The 15,902-nt window shown below is 39.3% G+C and overlaps 1 protein-coding gene across 2 annotated transcripts in view; it reads left to right on the top strand.

Annotated features, from left to right (window-relative positions):
- The window catches only part of LOC132159925 (gastrula zinc finger protein XlCGF57.1-like), a 486,703-nt gene that overhangs the window by 149,566 nt on the left and 321,235 nt on the right, over positions 1 to 15,902 (top strand). The gene's annotated exons all lie outside the window — the stretch shown is intronic.

Raw genomic sequence — 15,902 nt, 5'->3', positions numbered from 1 at the left:
ATCAAGCACACAGCGTTACCTTTAATTTCTGTTAAGAAGTACTTGGCAGTCCATGTCTTGTTAAAAACACGACATTCATTATCAACTTTTCTTTTCTTAGCGTGTGCTGACATTTTGAGGGTAACACCACTTGTTGCTATTCAACTTCACTGTCGCCTGGCAACAGAGCGCGAGCCTCCGCTGAGTGCGCGCGCATTCCGCGCAACTCCCCAAACAGATCTTCGGATGCGGAGGCGTGCGCGCACTGTTAAGACGAATCTGCCCGAGCAGACGGATATTAGTTTTTTTATTACCTTCGCGCTCATGCGGACGTGTCGAGTTTGACTGCAGTATCTTCTATTCTATCCGGTGCGCCTTATAGTGCGGAAAATACGATAGATATTTTTATAATCTATGTTGGGCCGGGGCCGGACAGGGACACACAAAGGGCCGGATGTGGCCCGCGGGCCGTAATATGCCCAGGTCTGCTGTAGGCTATAGCCTATTTAAGTAATTAAATTAATATAAAGGGGCGACACATTTACTACTTTATAAAAAATGTGGGTCAGCAAGTGGGTCGGGTACAATATTTTATTTGTATTATTTTGCAGTCCGAGTTGCGGGCGGGTTAGTTGAAAACGTCGGTCGGGTGCCGGTTGTTTATACATTGACCCGCGCATCACAGGTACATACATACAGAGAATCGAAATTGCATTACTCTGAGACCCCCGGTGCATACAGATAACACTAACAGTTGAGCCTAAAAATCTAGATCAAATATAAAATATAAAGATACAGCTATACAATAAGGTAATGTAAAAAGACACATATAATGCAATGAAAAATTTAATTAAATAAAGCAGCACAAGGCACATTGCAGACAGAGTGCAAACCAGTAAAGTGAACAAACAGTGCAGATAAAAAAGATTTTAAGTGCAAAAAAAAAAAGCTTATTCAGTCTGATTAAAGTGACAAAAGGCTCAAAAGCGGTTATTTTATTTAAACTGACTGATGAGGTTGTAGAATGACATCAGTTCAATGGTGAATGAGGTAGTGAGCAGACCAATGCTGCACAAAGTGACTGGTGCATGTCATCGTATGACAGTGGGGGGGGGTCATAGTTCAGTGGTGCCTGGGGCAGAAGAGGGACGGAGGTGCAAGTTCGGGAGCGAGTTCAGCTTCCTGACAGCCTGATGGATGAAGCTGTCCTTCAGTCTGCTGGTCCTGGCCTGGAGACTCCACAGGCTCCTCCCTGATGGCAGCAGACTGAAGAAGCTGTGTGACGAGTGGGTGGGATCATCTGCGATGCAGAGCGCTTTGCGAGTGAGACGGGTTCCATAAATGTCCTGGAGGGAGGGGAGAGAGACACCAATGATCTTCTCAGCTGCTCTCACTATACGTTGCAGAGTCTTTCGGCAGGACGTGTTGCAGGCGCCATACCACAGTGATGCAGCTCTTCAGGATGCTCTTGATGGTGCCTCGGTAGAAGGTGTACATGATGGGGGGTGGGGCTCTAGCTCTTCTCAGTTTGCGGAGGAAGTAGAGACACTGCTGTGATTTTTTGGCCAGTGCTGCGGTGTTGTTTGATCACGTATGGCAGCATATTCCCTCGGCAGATAGAACGGCCGGCACTTAATAATCATAAACTCCTGCAGTGGTGAGCAGTGTTTGCAGATCACAACAGCATAGCGGCACCACGTGCATTGATGTAAACACAAAGCCCACCGTCGCAGGTTTTTTCTCCCACGACGAGAGCTCTCTCCGCTCGATAGCACGTCAGCTGATTGAGCTGAATAGTGCAGTCTGGAATGCTGTTGCTGAGCCATGAACACAAAAACACAACAGTCTCTTACAGTCCTCTAAGTTGAACGTAGTAATCGGATATACACACTTAACCTAAAATATCTGAAAAGGCTGCAGTTCACCCAAGGATGGGCTGGGACCAAAAATCGGCCCTGGCATTTTTGCCCAGACCGGCCCACCACAACAGTGTTAATTTTGACAGGCTTTTTTTTTTTTATTTAGTCTTAGTTTTATCTTGAGACGAAAATGCTTAATAGTCTTAGACACATTTTAGTCATTTGAGTCTTTTCTAGTTATATTCAATGAAAATTGATTGCATTTTTGTAAAGTTTTTGTCATTACTTTGTCAAACTGCAATTAGCAACATTTTTTTTGGTAGCTATTTTATTGCTAGTTTTCAAACAAAAATAGTAATTAATTCTTCTCTATTTAGATCCAATCATTTAAGCTTATGAGAAATTTTAATCAAGTATTGAATTTGGAAAACTGGAATAAATGTATGAAGGTAAAATGACATCATAAAGATTTGCATATGTAGGGTAGGAGTTGTAGAAGTGTACATAAAAGTGTAAGCGTAAATTAAATTTGCAAGATAAGCTATAAGGTATAAATTGCGTTTCATGCTTAAGAAAAAAATGATTTGCAGCATTTTGCTGTTACTCATAAGTGTAATTCAAGTATTGTGAAACTGCAGCTTCATGCTAAAGCAAAATAAATATGATCTGCATTCTTCTGACTTCCATTTTTCTGCACTTGCACTTTTGGCATGTTGTTTTCGCTAAAATATGGTCAAAAGTGCAATCCCTTGAACAATGATTTGCAAGCATGAACAGTGATTTGCAAGCATGAACACTTTAACACTTTAAAGAACTGCAAAACAGATCAACTGCATAGAACCAGTCTGTGTGTGTGAAAAAACTTACTGTTGCAAATGTCTAAATGACGTGTTGTGCACATGGGACAAAAAGTTCCTGAAATAAACCGATATCTATAATTTTTTTCTCTGCGCTTACAATTTTGGCACGATTCTCTCACTGACTGAGTTTTGCACGCGTGAGGGAGAGGGAGGGTCAACCACCTTCTTGTAGCCAAGCACATGAGACTCTCGCTGACTCTCCATTTACTCTTATCTGATTGGTAAAATAAATATATCATATGCCAAAACATTGGGTATTGTATTTATACGCACATTTGAACTTCTCATGAAAACTTTCCGCCTAATTCACAACATGTGCGTACAAACATGAGCTTGTTCTTAAACCTGTTCTTCTGTTAGTAAATTTTGAGTCTTCTAAATGAGCGCCTGTGTGCACGAGGTTAGTAATTAGCATAATACACGGCCAAACAAGCTCCATTTAAAAGCTTTCCACAAAGTGGCACTTGTACAGAGAAAGACAATAATGGCACCGAAACAAAAGACAAAGAAAAATAACTTTATCGATAATGAATGTGAGGTTTTTGTAACGACTGGGTGAAGGAGTGGCAGGAAGCAAGTGTGAGGTTAACACAATTTAATGGAGAAAATGATACAAGACAATAATGAGACACAAATATGATGCAGGGAGGAATACACAGTCCAGGATGGTGGCGATGAGTGAAGTATCTGGAAGTCGGAGGTGAGTTGGCAGCAGGAGAGAGTGACACAGGAACTGCGGGAAAGCGAGCCGAAGGTAAGTGGTGTTGCTTGGTGGTGGGTTGTGTAGAGTGGACGGGGTTCCGGGGAGAAACGGACATCCAATGCAGAAACACACAAGAAAGCAAAGCATAGGTCACAAACATGAAACAATGCTCTCACAAACACAAGACGCTAGAAAAGCCAATATATAGGGATGAGTAATGAGTGACAGCTGTTGCTGATGACAATTAACGGAGACGCCCACAAACTAATCAGTGCTGACGCGTAACACACAGACTTCACCCACAAAGTGCAAAACCCAGAGATCACGGTTTACCGTGACGGTACCCCCCCCCCCCCCCCCCCACCTGCTGATTGTAATCTTCAATAAGGGATTGATCCAGTATGTCCCTAGCAGGTACCCAACTCATCTCCTCCGGACCGTTCCTCCGGGCCAGCGTGCAACAACATTTTGTATGTTACAGCATCACAGACAATTTGAACATTGATAGAGGGGTATTTTTTTCCTGTTTACATAGTTTACTGCATTTGCGGATGCCTTTTTTTAATACGTACATGGGTACAGTCTATTGCACCAATGGTATTATGTATGCCACTGATCTCATAGAACCCCCTCTTAACTACCATCTGGTGTGCCACGTCATAAGGAAATTTTACATAAAAAGGCATAAGACTTCCAAAAGCTTTTACCACCTTGTGAATTGCATGGCTTATAGAGGGTTGGGAATTGAGGGCAGCTCCATCCCCAATTTCTCTTTAAAATGTTCCCGTAGCAAGTAATCCGATAGTACACAGAACTTGGAGATAAGGTGGTATAGGGTGAGAGCGGTTGGTGATGTGGTTTAGGTGTGGTTCCAATGAGTTTCATAAATCAATAAGGACTTCTCTGGGCAACCTAAAGTGACTGAACAGCCATTCGTCACTCTCAGCAAACATATCTGTGCGCTCTCTAAAGACGCGCTCTCTCCTTAGAGCACGCTCCACAATGTCTTCAAGCAGTACCAAGTGTGCCATGCCTCTAAACACAAGATGAGACACATTAATCACCGTTTATATAAGGATAGATCAGGTCATTGTTGTTTGGGCTCTAATTATATATATGTGGGTTGGTGTTAAGATTACTGGACTGGCTTGGCATTACATTGACTTTTCATATAATCTGCATAGACCATTGGGCTGTTAAACAATAGTAAAAATTATGTTATGTGACAATGCCCAGCACTAAAGTATCAGAGTGCTATACTATACTAAAACCTTTTTACTAAACCAATAAAGCTAGATAAATCTGAATTTTTCTCTGTCTCTGAATTTGTCTCTGTCTACGGTTTTTAGCACTCAGTTGTATAATTTTGAAATTTTGATAATTCTAAGTACTTTCATGTGACTGATGAAGCTGTTATAGGAAGCAAGTATAATTATTTCTTTGTGTCCAGATTTGACTAAGGCAAAAACTTACACTTCATACAACTTTGATAAAAATGCTAAACAGCCATCTAGTGGTTGCACAATAGTATTACAGATGATAAATGGTGAATAGGTTATCAATAAATTAGAGACATGTTAAGCTATATATATATATATATATATATATATATATATATATATATATATATATATATGTATGTATGTTACTATTGGTTTAACAAAAATGGAACTGTCTCTGATCAGTAGACAGGTGAAAATATACATATCTTAAACTAGTGCAGATACTAGGCCATCTTTAAGTATCTTCAAAATTACAATATTACAATAAACTAATATATAATTTATATATAATAATTCCCTGTTGAGGAAGAAAAGGATACTACACAACTCGACATTCAGTATGAACACATAGCCTAATGGTACACTTAAAAAGTATCATGTTTTAATCAAGTTGTTATTTATTTATTGTTTATATATGTGTACATTAAAAGTACCATTCTGGCAGTGAGAATGATCTGGAACTAAATTAAGATTAACGTTTTAGCATATGATATGTCTATTTTACCAATCAGATAAGAATAAATGGAGAGTCAGCGAGAGTCTCATGTGATTGGCTACAAGAAGGTGGTGGACCCTCCCTCTCCATCACGCTTGCAGAACTCAGTCAGATTGAGAAAATTGTGCCAAAATTGTAAGCGCAGAGAAAACAAAGACCGAGCTGTACATATTGGTTTATTTCAGGAATTTTACACCCCCGTGCATAACACGTCATTTAGACATTTGCAACAGTAAGTTTTTTCACACATACTGGTTCTATGCAGTTGATCTGTTTTGCAGTTCTTTAAAGTGTTGTGCTTGCAAATCACTGTTCATGCAGTACTTTTGACCATATTTTAGTGAAAACAAAATAATTCAAAAAATTAAGCGCAGAAAAATGGAAGTCGGAAGAATGCAGATCATATTTATTTTGCTTTAGCATGAAGCTGCAGTTTCACAATAGGCCTACTTGAATTACAGTTTTATGAGTAACAGTAAAATGATGCAAATAATTGTTTTCTTACGCTTGACACGCAATTTACACCTTCACAAAGCTAATCTTGCGCATGCAAAATTAATTTAAGGTGAGACACTGCAGGCAAAACACTGTTTTTTCAAGCACCTGTCAATTTTGAGATTTTGGGCTTTTTGGTTTTTCATAAAGTGCTTTTTCAAACTAGTGGAAGGAAAGCATCCAAAAGAAACTGTTAAGTGTTTCTTTTATAGCACTTTATCTGTTTGTGTCAATAGATTTCAATTACAATACATACTTTTAAAGGCCGTTTTCTCAAAATGAGTTTTTTCTTCAACACTGAGCCATAAATCTCCACTTCAGTAGCACTTACACACACCAAACTTGACATTTTTATTCCTGTCTATATTCTGAAGATTTTTGCAGAGGTATTTGTTCATATATATTTTCCTTGATTATATACAACATTTTATTCCCCCCAAAATTGTGAAAATATATTGTTTTCTGGCTCTTCAAAGTATTTTCTGAATTATGGAGTGACAAAAAAAGATAACCAGAATGCCCTCTGTAAAAACATTTGACTCTAATATGTCAAAAAAAATTTAACAAAAAATTTGAAACTGACTTCATCTAGTGTTCAGATTTTTGTACTAGACATTTATTCAAATTAGCAAATATTTCATTAAATAATGCCTCATTTGCATATTTAAACATAACATTTTTGAAAACTTGTAATACAAAAAATGTTTGCAATAATCAATGTAACCAATCAACTGGGTAAGTAAGGTGATAACTATTGGTTATTTTTTTGCCCTATTCACCTGCAGTGTCTCGCCTTAAGCTTACACTTTTATGTACACTTCCACAACTTCTACCCTGCGTATGCAAATCTTTATGACGTCCTTTTACCTTCATAATAATATATATAATTTATAAATTTTTTATCATCAGATATCAATGTCTCGTCTTAGTCACATAAAAAATATTAACAATATTAACAAATATTTTTTTGTACCCATAACAGTACAATCCCATAGATGGTGCTGTTCAAAGATACGATTGGGCCAGTCCAGTGTCAATCAAGTAAACAACCAATGGGCCGCTGAGCTATGTGTTTCATGGGCCGCGTCTGTCAGAAAGAAATAAAAAACCTAGCCTTTGTAATATTTTTGACTAAAGTGTTTTGGGCCAGCAGCCCATTGTCAATTGAAAAAACATTGGACTGCCGATCTAGGCCTACCACTTTTATGGGCCTGGTCATGGGCTGATATCTTGGTTTTTTTTTTTCGCAGTTGGCCCAAAAAAGCATGTCGGCCCACCTGGAAAGTGCCCGGAATGCCAGATGGCCAGTCCGTCCGTGTGTTCACCTGAATTTGTGCAAAAGGCCCTGATGGAGCTTGATGGAAAAAAGATGACCCCAAAAGTCACTCCTGACCACCCAGCTGTACAACACAGAGTAGGCAGAGCTTGAGACTTGATGGATTTTATTTTCCATTTGTTGTTACATTTTATGGTGTTTTTACAGCAAATACTTTTTAATAAGAGGTTGCACTTACAAGGCCCGGATATCGGTCTCAGTAACTTGAAATTGAGAACTGAATCTGAATTATGAGAAGTGAATGTGAAGATATATAGAGAGTTTAATTTTCAGTGAGGATCAAATTTTATTGGACTACAATTCAGATTCAGTTTTTGAATAAATACAATTTCAAATTATACAATTCAGATTCAGCTTTTCAATGCAATGATTCAAGCTAAACAATACACTTTCAAATTATGTTATTCAAATTTAGTTATTCAATGCAATTATTCAAGTTAAGCAATTCAAATTCAGTTTCTGGTGGCACATATTTCAGCCCATAACTCCTCACTAACTGCAGTTTTCATTTGTCCATTTGTGTCTGAATGGGTAGGACTTGTCCAGAACTAGATGAGCATCAGTCTTTACCTGTATAGTGTTAACTATAGTTTTATATTGCATTAATTGTCAGGGGAGACGGGCTGGATTCAGTTGCGGGTTACACTGAGCTTTATTGAAAGCAGATAAGACAAGGCAGATGAGTATCGTTCCACAGTTTAGCTCGTTCGACAGCTGAATACCAGAGACATGAGCGCTGGAATCTTCTTGGAGTACTGCATTCATGAGAACAAGAGGCAGAGCAAAACAGCAAAAGACACTGAAGACAAGACAAGAACAAAGACCAGCTCGAGCTATTGGTAAGAGTTACAACAGTCTGGCCATGAACAGAGAAACACAGGGAATTATAAAGTGAAAAAATTATAAGAGCATTGAGAACAGATGGCAAACAATTAAGGTTAACAACGGAGAAACAAGGAGGGCGGGGAACTCAAATCAAACACCATCCAAACACACATTCACAACCCCAAAAGGCAGGTGATTAGCCCCAAACCCTGACAAGAAATATTTTAGCAAAGACAAATTCTATGCAATTGCAGAGGGTTTATTAAGAAAATTAGTAGCAATCGTAGAAAATATAAATGAATTCTAAAAAAACATGAACAAACAGAGAACATAAAAGAAGCCCAAAAGCAGGTCCATCACACAGAACAGAGATTATTATACAATCAATGTGTACAGTACTGTATTTACTACTATAATTAAAGCAGTTTATACGCCAAACACAAGAAAATTACTGTGAACACCTCATGCAAATATCCATAAAATCCATATGAAAAAAAAATGCCTGTAAAAAAAACAAAACAAAAAACAGGTAAAAATGGATGTTATCAGTATTTCTTTGTGGTGGGGAGTTTTGCTTTGTTTTCTGAGAAGAAGAAGAATAAAAATGAACAATCCTCTATACGTTTTAGGTATTTTAAATAATGTTGCAGATAGTGTGAAGCTGAAAAACTCACCAGCTCTTCTTGCACAGATGATCTGAAGAAGAATCATAGTGGGAGCAGCAAACAATGCAAACACTGCAAACTTAACAATAATCTCAATCACTGCAGGAAAGATGAGAGATACGATCAAGATTAAACACAGACTCAATCTGTGAAACTGGGAATAAGTTAGAGATATTAGAGATCAATTAGAGATATTTGTTTGTAAAGTGTGACATCTATAATTCTGCACTTAACACTTAAACACTTAAATGTCGAATATCTATGAATTGACCACATTTAAAACATACATCTTAAACAAACATTACTATTATAATTTTTTTTTCTTCAAGATGGCAGCGTGTCCACATCAACTTGTCTGTAAGTGCGCATATAGCCGTGAGTTTCTGCTGGATGTCAGTTAAACTCTGTGCACACAGAAGAGCTGTGGGAACTCGGACTGCCTCGGAGGCCTACACCATCACCAACCCCCACTACTGCATCTCGCCCACAGCGGAGGCGTCACATGCCATGTCAAAGGAAGCAGAAGAGGGAAGCACCGAGGTATCCAGGCTAACACAGCTTAAGCTGAACTCCCTCCCCCCAGATCCCACATCCCTGGTCCTTCCATTCACCCGCCCAGCAACATACGATGACACGCACCTTGTGCAGCATTGGTCTGCTCACTACCTCATTCAGCATAGAACTGACATCATTCTACAACCTCATCAGTCAGTTTAAATAAAAGAAATGCTATTTGAGCTATTTGTCACTTTATTCCAACTGAATAAGCCTTTTTTTTGCACTAAAATCTTTTTATCTGGACTGTTTGTTCACTTCACTGGTTTGCAGTCTATCTGCCATGTGGCTTGCTCTGCTTTATTTAACTTTATTTTTATTTTTATTATTTTTTTATTTATTATTTGTTACATGCCCTTAATGTATAGTTGTATTTTAAATTTTGTATTTTATTTTTTAGGCTCTACTGTTAGTGTTATCTGTATGCACCATGGGTCTGAGAGTAATGCAATTTTAATTATCTGTATGTACTGTACATATGGAAGAATTGGCAATAAGGCAGACTTGACTTGACTTGACTACGGCCATGTATGAAAACATTTTAAATGCGTAAATGTTTATCAATCCTGAACTCATGAATTAGCAGGTTGATCATTTGTGACAAACCAGTGTAAAGCAGTGAAGTGAGAGACTGCTGATGTGTGAGAGAGATGATGAACCTTGTATAGCAGCTGCTGTTGGAGTTTGTCTTGATGTCGTCTCGGAGTTTGAGCTGCTGACTGGAGTCAGGGTCGTTAAATCTGAAGCTCCAGAAGATGAATGTTCAGATTCATCATCTGCAGGACAGTAATACCACATTTTCATACTTGATAATTACACAATACACAGTTTATTTCATCATCAGTGTTTACACTGTCAGTTATTGGGAAGAGAGTTACTATATATTTTAAGCTTCCTTTATATGAGAGTGAAACCAAGAGGCAACCTCCAGCTCCCTCTCTTGAAACCAACAGGGAAGTGACTAAAACTGCAATTCATCGACTGGCCACTGGAGACTGGCTCCAAAAGGGAGTCAAAAAAACGTTTACAGCAGAAAAAAAAACGTTTACAGCCTGGTACAAGAAAAAATATTTTGGTCTATATAGCTAATTAGGCCTTTCATGACAACTGTGAGGGGGGTGGATTGTTATTATCTTTTTAACTCATCCATATAAATTATATTAAGCCTTAAAGTTCCGCATAATTAAGGGCTTGGCTATTTGAGTGACAGGTGGATTGCAGCTGCTGTCACTGCCGTCGAGTTAGCAACGAGCTCCTGCCTTTTTGTCCATTTTCATTGTGGTGGTGTGCTGCCAAGATGGCAACGGCCGGCTCCGCCTACTTTTGGCTTCAAAACTCTCTTCAGAAACCAATTGGTGACAGCACAGACACTAAGTCTGTGTTTTTTACAGTCTATAATGTAAACCATAAACCTTTAATTTGTCCTGTATGAATGATATTATTAATTCTAATGATTCCTGAAACTGACCTCCTACATGGGTCAGACTATCAGTCTATGTAAGAAACCACAAAAACATCTACAAAACAGAAACTTTCTGAAAGCCCAAAATAACCGAACACTAAACACAAACAGGTCTTTCCCTTCGAAAATGCAAAACATAACACTTACTAACATAACAACTTACTTTTATTGAACACTTTATTTCATTAAAACTACTCTTCATTGCATAAAACACTTAAAATTTTGCTGTCAAGTTTCAATTCCTTCATTATTATATACAGCATCACTTTTAGGTCTGCTAATCTTTACTACAGTTGATTTTCTTTTCTTCTTCTTTTCTTTTCTTTTCTTTTGCTCAGAATGGATCCAATCGTCACAAGTGACCCCAACATATGAATAAAACTGACAGGAAAAAGTCACAGAGCGGCCTGCACTGATCTCAGTCTGTGAAGATGAAGAAGAGACTGAAACACAAAATAACACAAAATCACAGACTCTTCAGTCATCATGAGAAGTTAAATGTAGAATTTGCTCTCTTTAAACTGACTACATCATCATAAAATTACCATGAAGAACATGCAGAAAAACACGAGCCTCAGTTCCTTGTTGTTGATTATTCACATATTGTCTACAGAAGTAAAGTCCACCATCTCGTTTTGTGACATTGTTGATGTTCAGAGAGCAGTCAGACCCCAGACTCAGTCTCTCATGTCTCTCTATGTTTGTCTTCTTTATCCCTCCAGCAACCAGTTCAACTGCTGCTGAATCTCTGAATCTTTCATAGTTCCATGTAGTTGATTTACAGTCATGAAGAGCATTATTACAGGACAGACGGACATTTTCACCAGAACTTATGAACACAGAAGTCTCATTCACTTCACTGGAACATGAAACACAAAAGCATTGGAGTTATCATTGTTATATATTAATAAATGAAAACATAAAGCAAAATGAATGTAAAAAACAACAGAATTTTCAGATCATACAGAAAATAGATGTCTTTACCGGTGTGAAGTGAAGAGAGAAAGATCAGTCCCAGTAGACACAAGTGACACTTATCGGCCATCTTCTCTTTATGTCAGTCGTCTTCATCATATTCTCTCAACTCTTTCTTTAAATACTCGGTGGTTTTTAACTTCCGCTGATCTGATCGACTGAGTGTTTATTCCTTACATGAGCTGCATTTGACTGACAGTGTATCACTGCATGGAACTGCTATTGATTTAGCAGTGTTTCTGTTTTCGGTCTGATCTTCACACTGTAAACATTTATATTTGATCTGAATCTCATGCACTGACACAAAAAAACTACACAGCAACTATACATATGAAAATCATTCATTTGATGTATTTCTGCTAATGATTAAAAAGATTGTGGTTATGGAATCAAACTCTGTCTTTATAAAGCTTTACAGTGGTGTTTTCCATCTATTTCAGAGTCAAGACTTTCTTACAATGCTAAAATGGTTGACAGCCATTGTACACTTTCATTACCAAAATAGTGTATTAATTATAGCAGCTCTTGTGTTTTGAGAGATGTGATCTCACTGTTGAGGTTTGGAAATGTGACTTTGACCACAGTAGAGCAGTGATCACCTCTGAACCCAAATTAGGCTGATGATGTGAAGTGACATTTCCTGGGTTGCTGCCTCATATTTATGATCTCAACCCTATTCTCAAAACGATCATTTTCAATGACTTGATAGTGAATATTTACATCACATTATTTAAAAAAACTAAATAAAAAAGTGCAAGAATTGAATCACTATTATTAATGTATGTTTTATAGTTATATTTAATGGATCACACAACGTGTGAGGACCAAACCAAATCTCTAGCTTCTCTTATGAGAACCAGGTTGAAAAAAGTATGTGCACCCCTGTTTATAGGTGATTCATAATGGGTGTGGGTGGATTTTTATCATTGAAGGGTGGTTGTGTTCACACACAGTAAACACACATTTATGAAAGTGACGTGACAAACAGCCAAGTATGGTGACCCTTACTCAGAATTTGTGCTCTGCATTTAACCCATCACAGCAGTGAACACACACCTGGAGCAGTGGGCATCATTTATGCTGAGGTGCCTGGCGAGCAGTTGGGGGTTCAGTGCAATTCCCAGTGCTCCCCCTTATCGTGGTGGAGGAGTTTGAGTACCCAAATGATCCTAGGAGCTATTTTGTCCGGGGCTATATGCCCCCGGTAGGGTCTCCCAAGTCAAACAGGTCGTAGGTGATGGGTCAGACTAATAGTGGTTCAATAGCCCTTTTATAAAAAAAAAAAAAAATACAAGGACCTTGACGTTGCCTGGCATGGCACAGCCGGGAGGCCAGGCCTCCTCTCATGGGGCTCGGCCGGGCTTAGCCCAAAATAACAACTTGGGGCCAACCTCCCCAGGACCCACCATTTGCGGGAGGAATCATAAGGGGCTGGTGCAATGTGGATCGAGCAGAGGTTGCCTGCAGCGAGAGGCAGCGGGCTGGTGTGGGGTTGCTCATAGCTCCCCAGCTCAGTCGCCATGTGTTGGAGTTTACCCCGGTGTACGAAAAGGTCACTTCCCTTCCCTGGGTAGGGGATAGGTCTCTAACTGTCATTTGAGCTTACAGGCCAAATGGCAGTATAGAGTACCCAGCCGTCTTGGGTAAAGAGAGGGGCAGAGCTGTCAACTGATCACCACCTGGTGGTGAGTTGAATCCAATGGTGGGGGAGGAAGCTGGACAGACTCGGTGGACCCAAATGTATTGTGAGGGTTTGTTGGGAACGTGTGGCTGAGCCCCCTGACAGAGAGATTTTCAATTCCCTGCTCCAGCAGAGCTTTGACCAGATTCCGACGGAGGCCTAAATGTTCTCCGCCTCATCAGACACGCTTTATAAGCATTTCACACACTGCAGAGTATTGTTCTGCACATATCCCTCCCTTAGCGATAGCTGCGATACCAAGCCATTCCATGTTTGTTTTCATAGTCTTGTTTCAGTTTATAGGTTTCATATTTTAGTCTTTTTCTTGCTTTGCCCTGTTATTCGTGTTTTGACCTTTTACTCTGGATTATGGATTACCCCTCTTGCTTAGCCCTCTGGATATTGTTCGTTCATCGTAGTCTAGGAACATTCTTTGTCTTGCCCTATATATACCTGTTTGCCAGTGTTTTACCCAGGCTTGATAAGATCACGTCTCTGTGTAATAAAAGCTTGCACATGGATCTGCATGTCTCATTACTCGTCAGCCCCATTACAGAATACTCGGCCACACGAGGATCCAGCTGCTTTTCTGAGGAACACTGGCCAGGTATGGACACTGCAAAGAATTTTGTTAGCCCTTAGGCAAGGCCCACGATCGCTGGAGAACTATGTTCATGAATTTTTAGTAAAACAAAATTGAAAATTAACAAACCAGTCTATATTAAACAGTACCCTTTATCTAAATAGCATAAAGTCATTGATCATTGATCTAAAAATCCTTTAACGGATTTGGATAATAAAAGCATATTAGTATGTTATGTGTATGTCAGGTTAAAGAGATGGGTCTTTAATCTAGATTTAAACTGCAAGAGTGTGTCTGCCTCCAGAACAATGTTAGGTAGGTTATTCCAGAGTTTGGGCGCCAAATAGGAAAAGGATCTGCCGTCTGCAGTTGATTTTGATATTCTAGGTATTATCAAATTGCCTGAGTTTTGAGAACGTAGCGGACGTAGAGGATTATAATGTAAAAGGAGCTCATTCAAATACTGAGGTGCTAAACCATTCAGGGCTTTATAAGTAATAAGCAATATTTTAAAATATATGCGATGCTTGATAGGGAGCCAGTGCAGTGTTGACAGGACCGGGCTAATATGGTCATACTTCCTGGTTCTAGTAAGAACTCTTGCTGCTGCATTTTGGACTAGCTGTAGTTTGTTTACTAAGCATGCAGAACAACCACCCAATAAAGCATTACAATAATCTAACCTTGAGGTCATAAATGCATGGATTAACATTTCTGCATTTGATCACGAATTTTGTTCAGCAGGGTGTCCTCGTACCAGTACATTCACCTTATAACACACCAATTAAACCTATAGTTAAGGTAGACGACAAAACAACACTTAACCCAAGAGTTAGGGGCTATAAATCAATTGATAACACCATTGGCTCCAATTATGCCTGATGTGCCAACTGTCATTCATTTTATTCCATGTACACACAAATACTTCATAGTCATTGTGGACTCCCCCACTGTCTTTTTGGCAGCTGTCTAGAGGACATTATGACTGATTTGCCCTCTACAGTCAGCGTTCTCCAATACGCAGATGATATTTTGATAATGGGTGAAACAAAAGATGACAGTGTAATTAGCCTCTGTCATCATCTGTTAGCCCAGGCAGGATTCAAGGCCTCAAGAGACAAGCTCCAATGGTTTCAGTCCAAAGTTACTTATTTGGGACACATCATAATGCCAGGTCTGAGAACAACATCTACAGATAGGGTCAAGCTGATCAGGAAGATGAAGTCCCCTTGAACTGTACAACAGCTCCAAAGTTTTCTGGGATTAGTCAACTATTGTAGATCCTAGATACCTGACTGTGCATTGCATGACAGGCACATGAGAAGCCTGATAAATCATAAAGCTCCACCTACTACACTCCTATACTGGACTTAAAAGGCAGAACTACACTTCACTGCATTGAAGCAGGCGATCACCAAGGCCCCAGCTCTGGACCTACCCGACTATCACACAGACTTTCACTTGCAAGCCCTTGAAACGGAGGGGGTAGCCATAGGTGTCCTGTTGCAACAGCATGGTTCCAAGTATAGACCTTTAGCATGCCTACCTAAGAAATTAGATAAGATATTTACAAGTATGTTAGCATGTCTTCTTGCCGTGGCCACAGCTGCTCTGATTGTACAGATGGCTGAGAGAATGGTTCTGTCACATCCATTGATGTTGTATACTTTATATCAGGTAGGTGCAATTTTACATAATATGCAGACACAACACATGACAGCGCAACGACGCTCAGGTTAAGAGGCAACTCTGTTGGCCACCAAAACTTAACTATCCAAACCGACAGTGTCTATTAACCCGGCACTGTTGGGAGTTTTAGGAATGACTGACATGGTAGATAATGTTACAGAACATAATTGCATAATTTAATTGACTTCCTTATGTTCTTTTGGACTCGCCCCTGGATGGGGGGGGAGCACATATATG

This window comes from Carassius carassius, chromosome 1, assembly GCF_963082965.1.
Source record: "Carassius carassius chromosome 1, fCarCar2.1, whole genome shotgun sequence".
Lineage (NCBI taxonomy): Eukaryota > Metazoa > Chordata > Actinopteri > Cypriniformes > Cyprinidae > Carassius > Carassius carassius.
The sequence above is the reverse complement of the archived record's forward strand: the minus strand, read 5'-3'. Positions and strand labels throughout refer to the sequence as shown.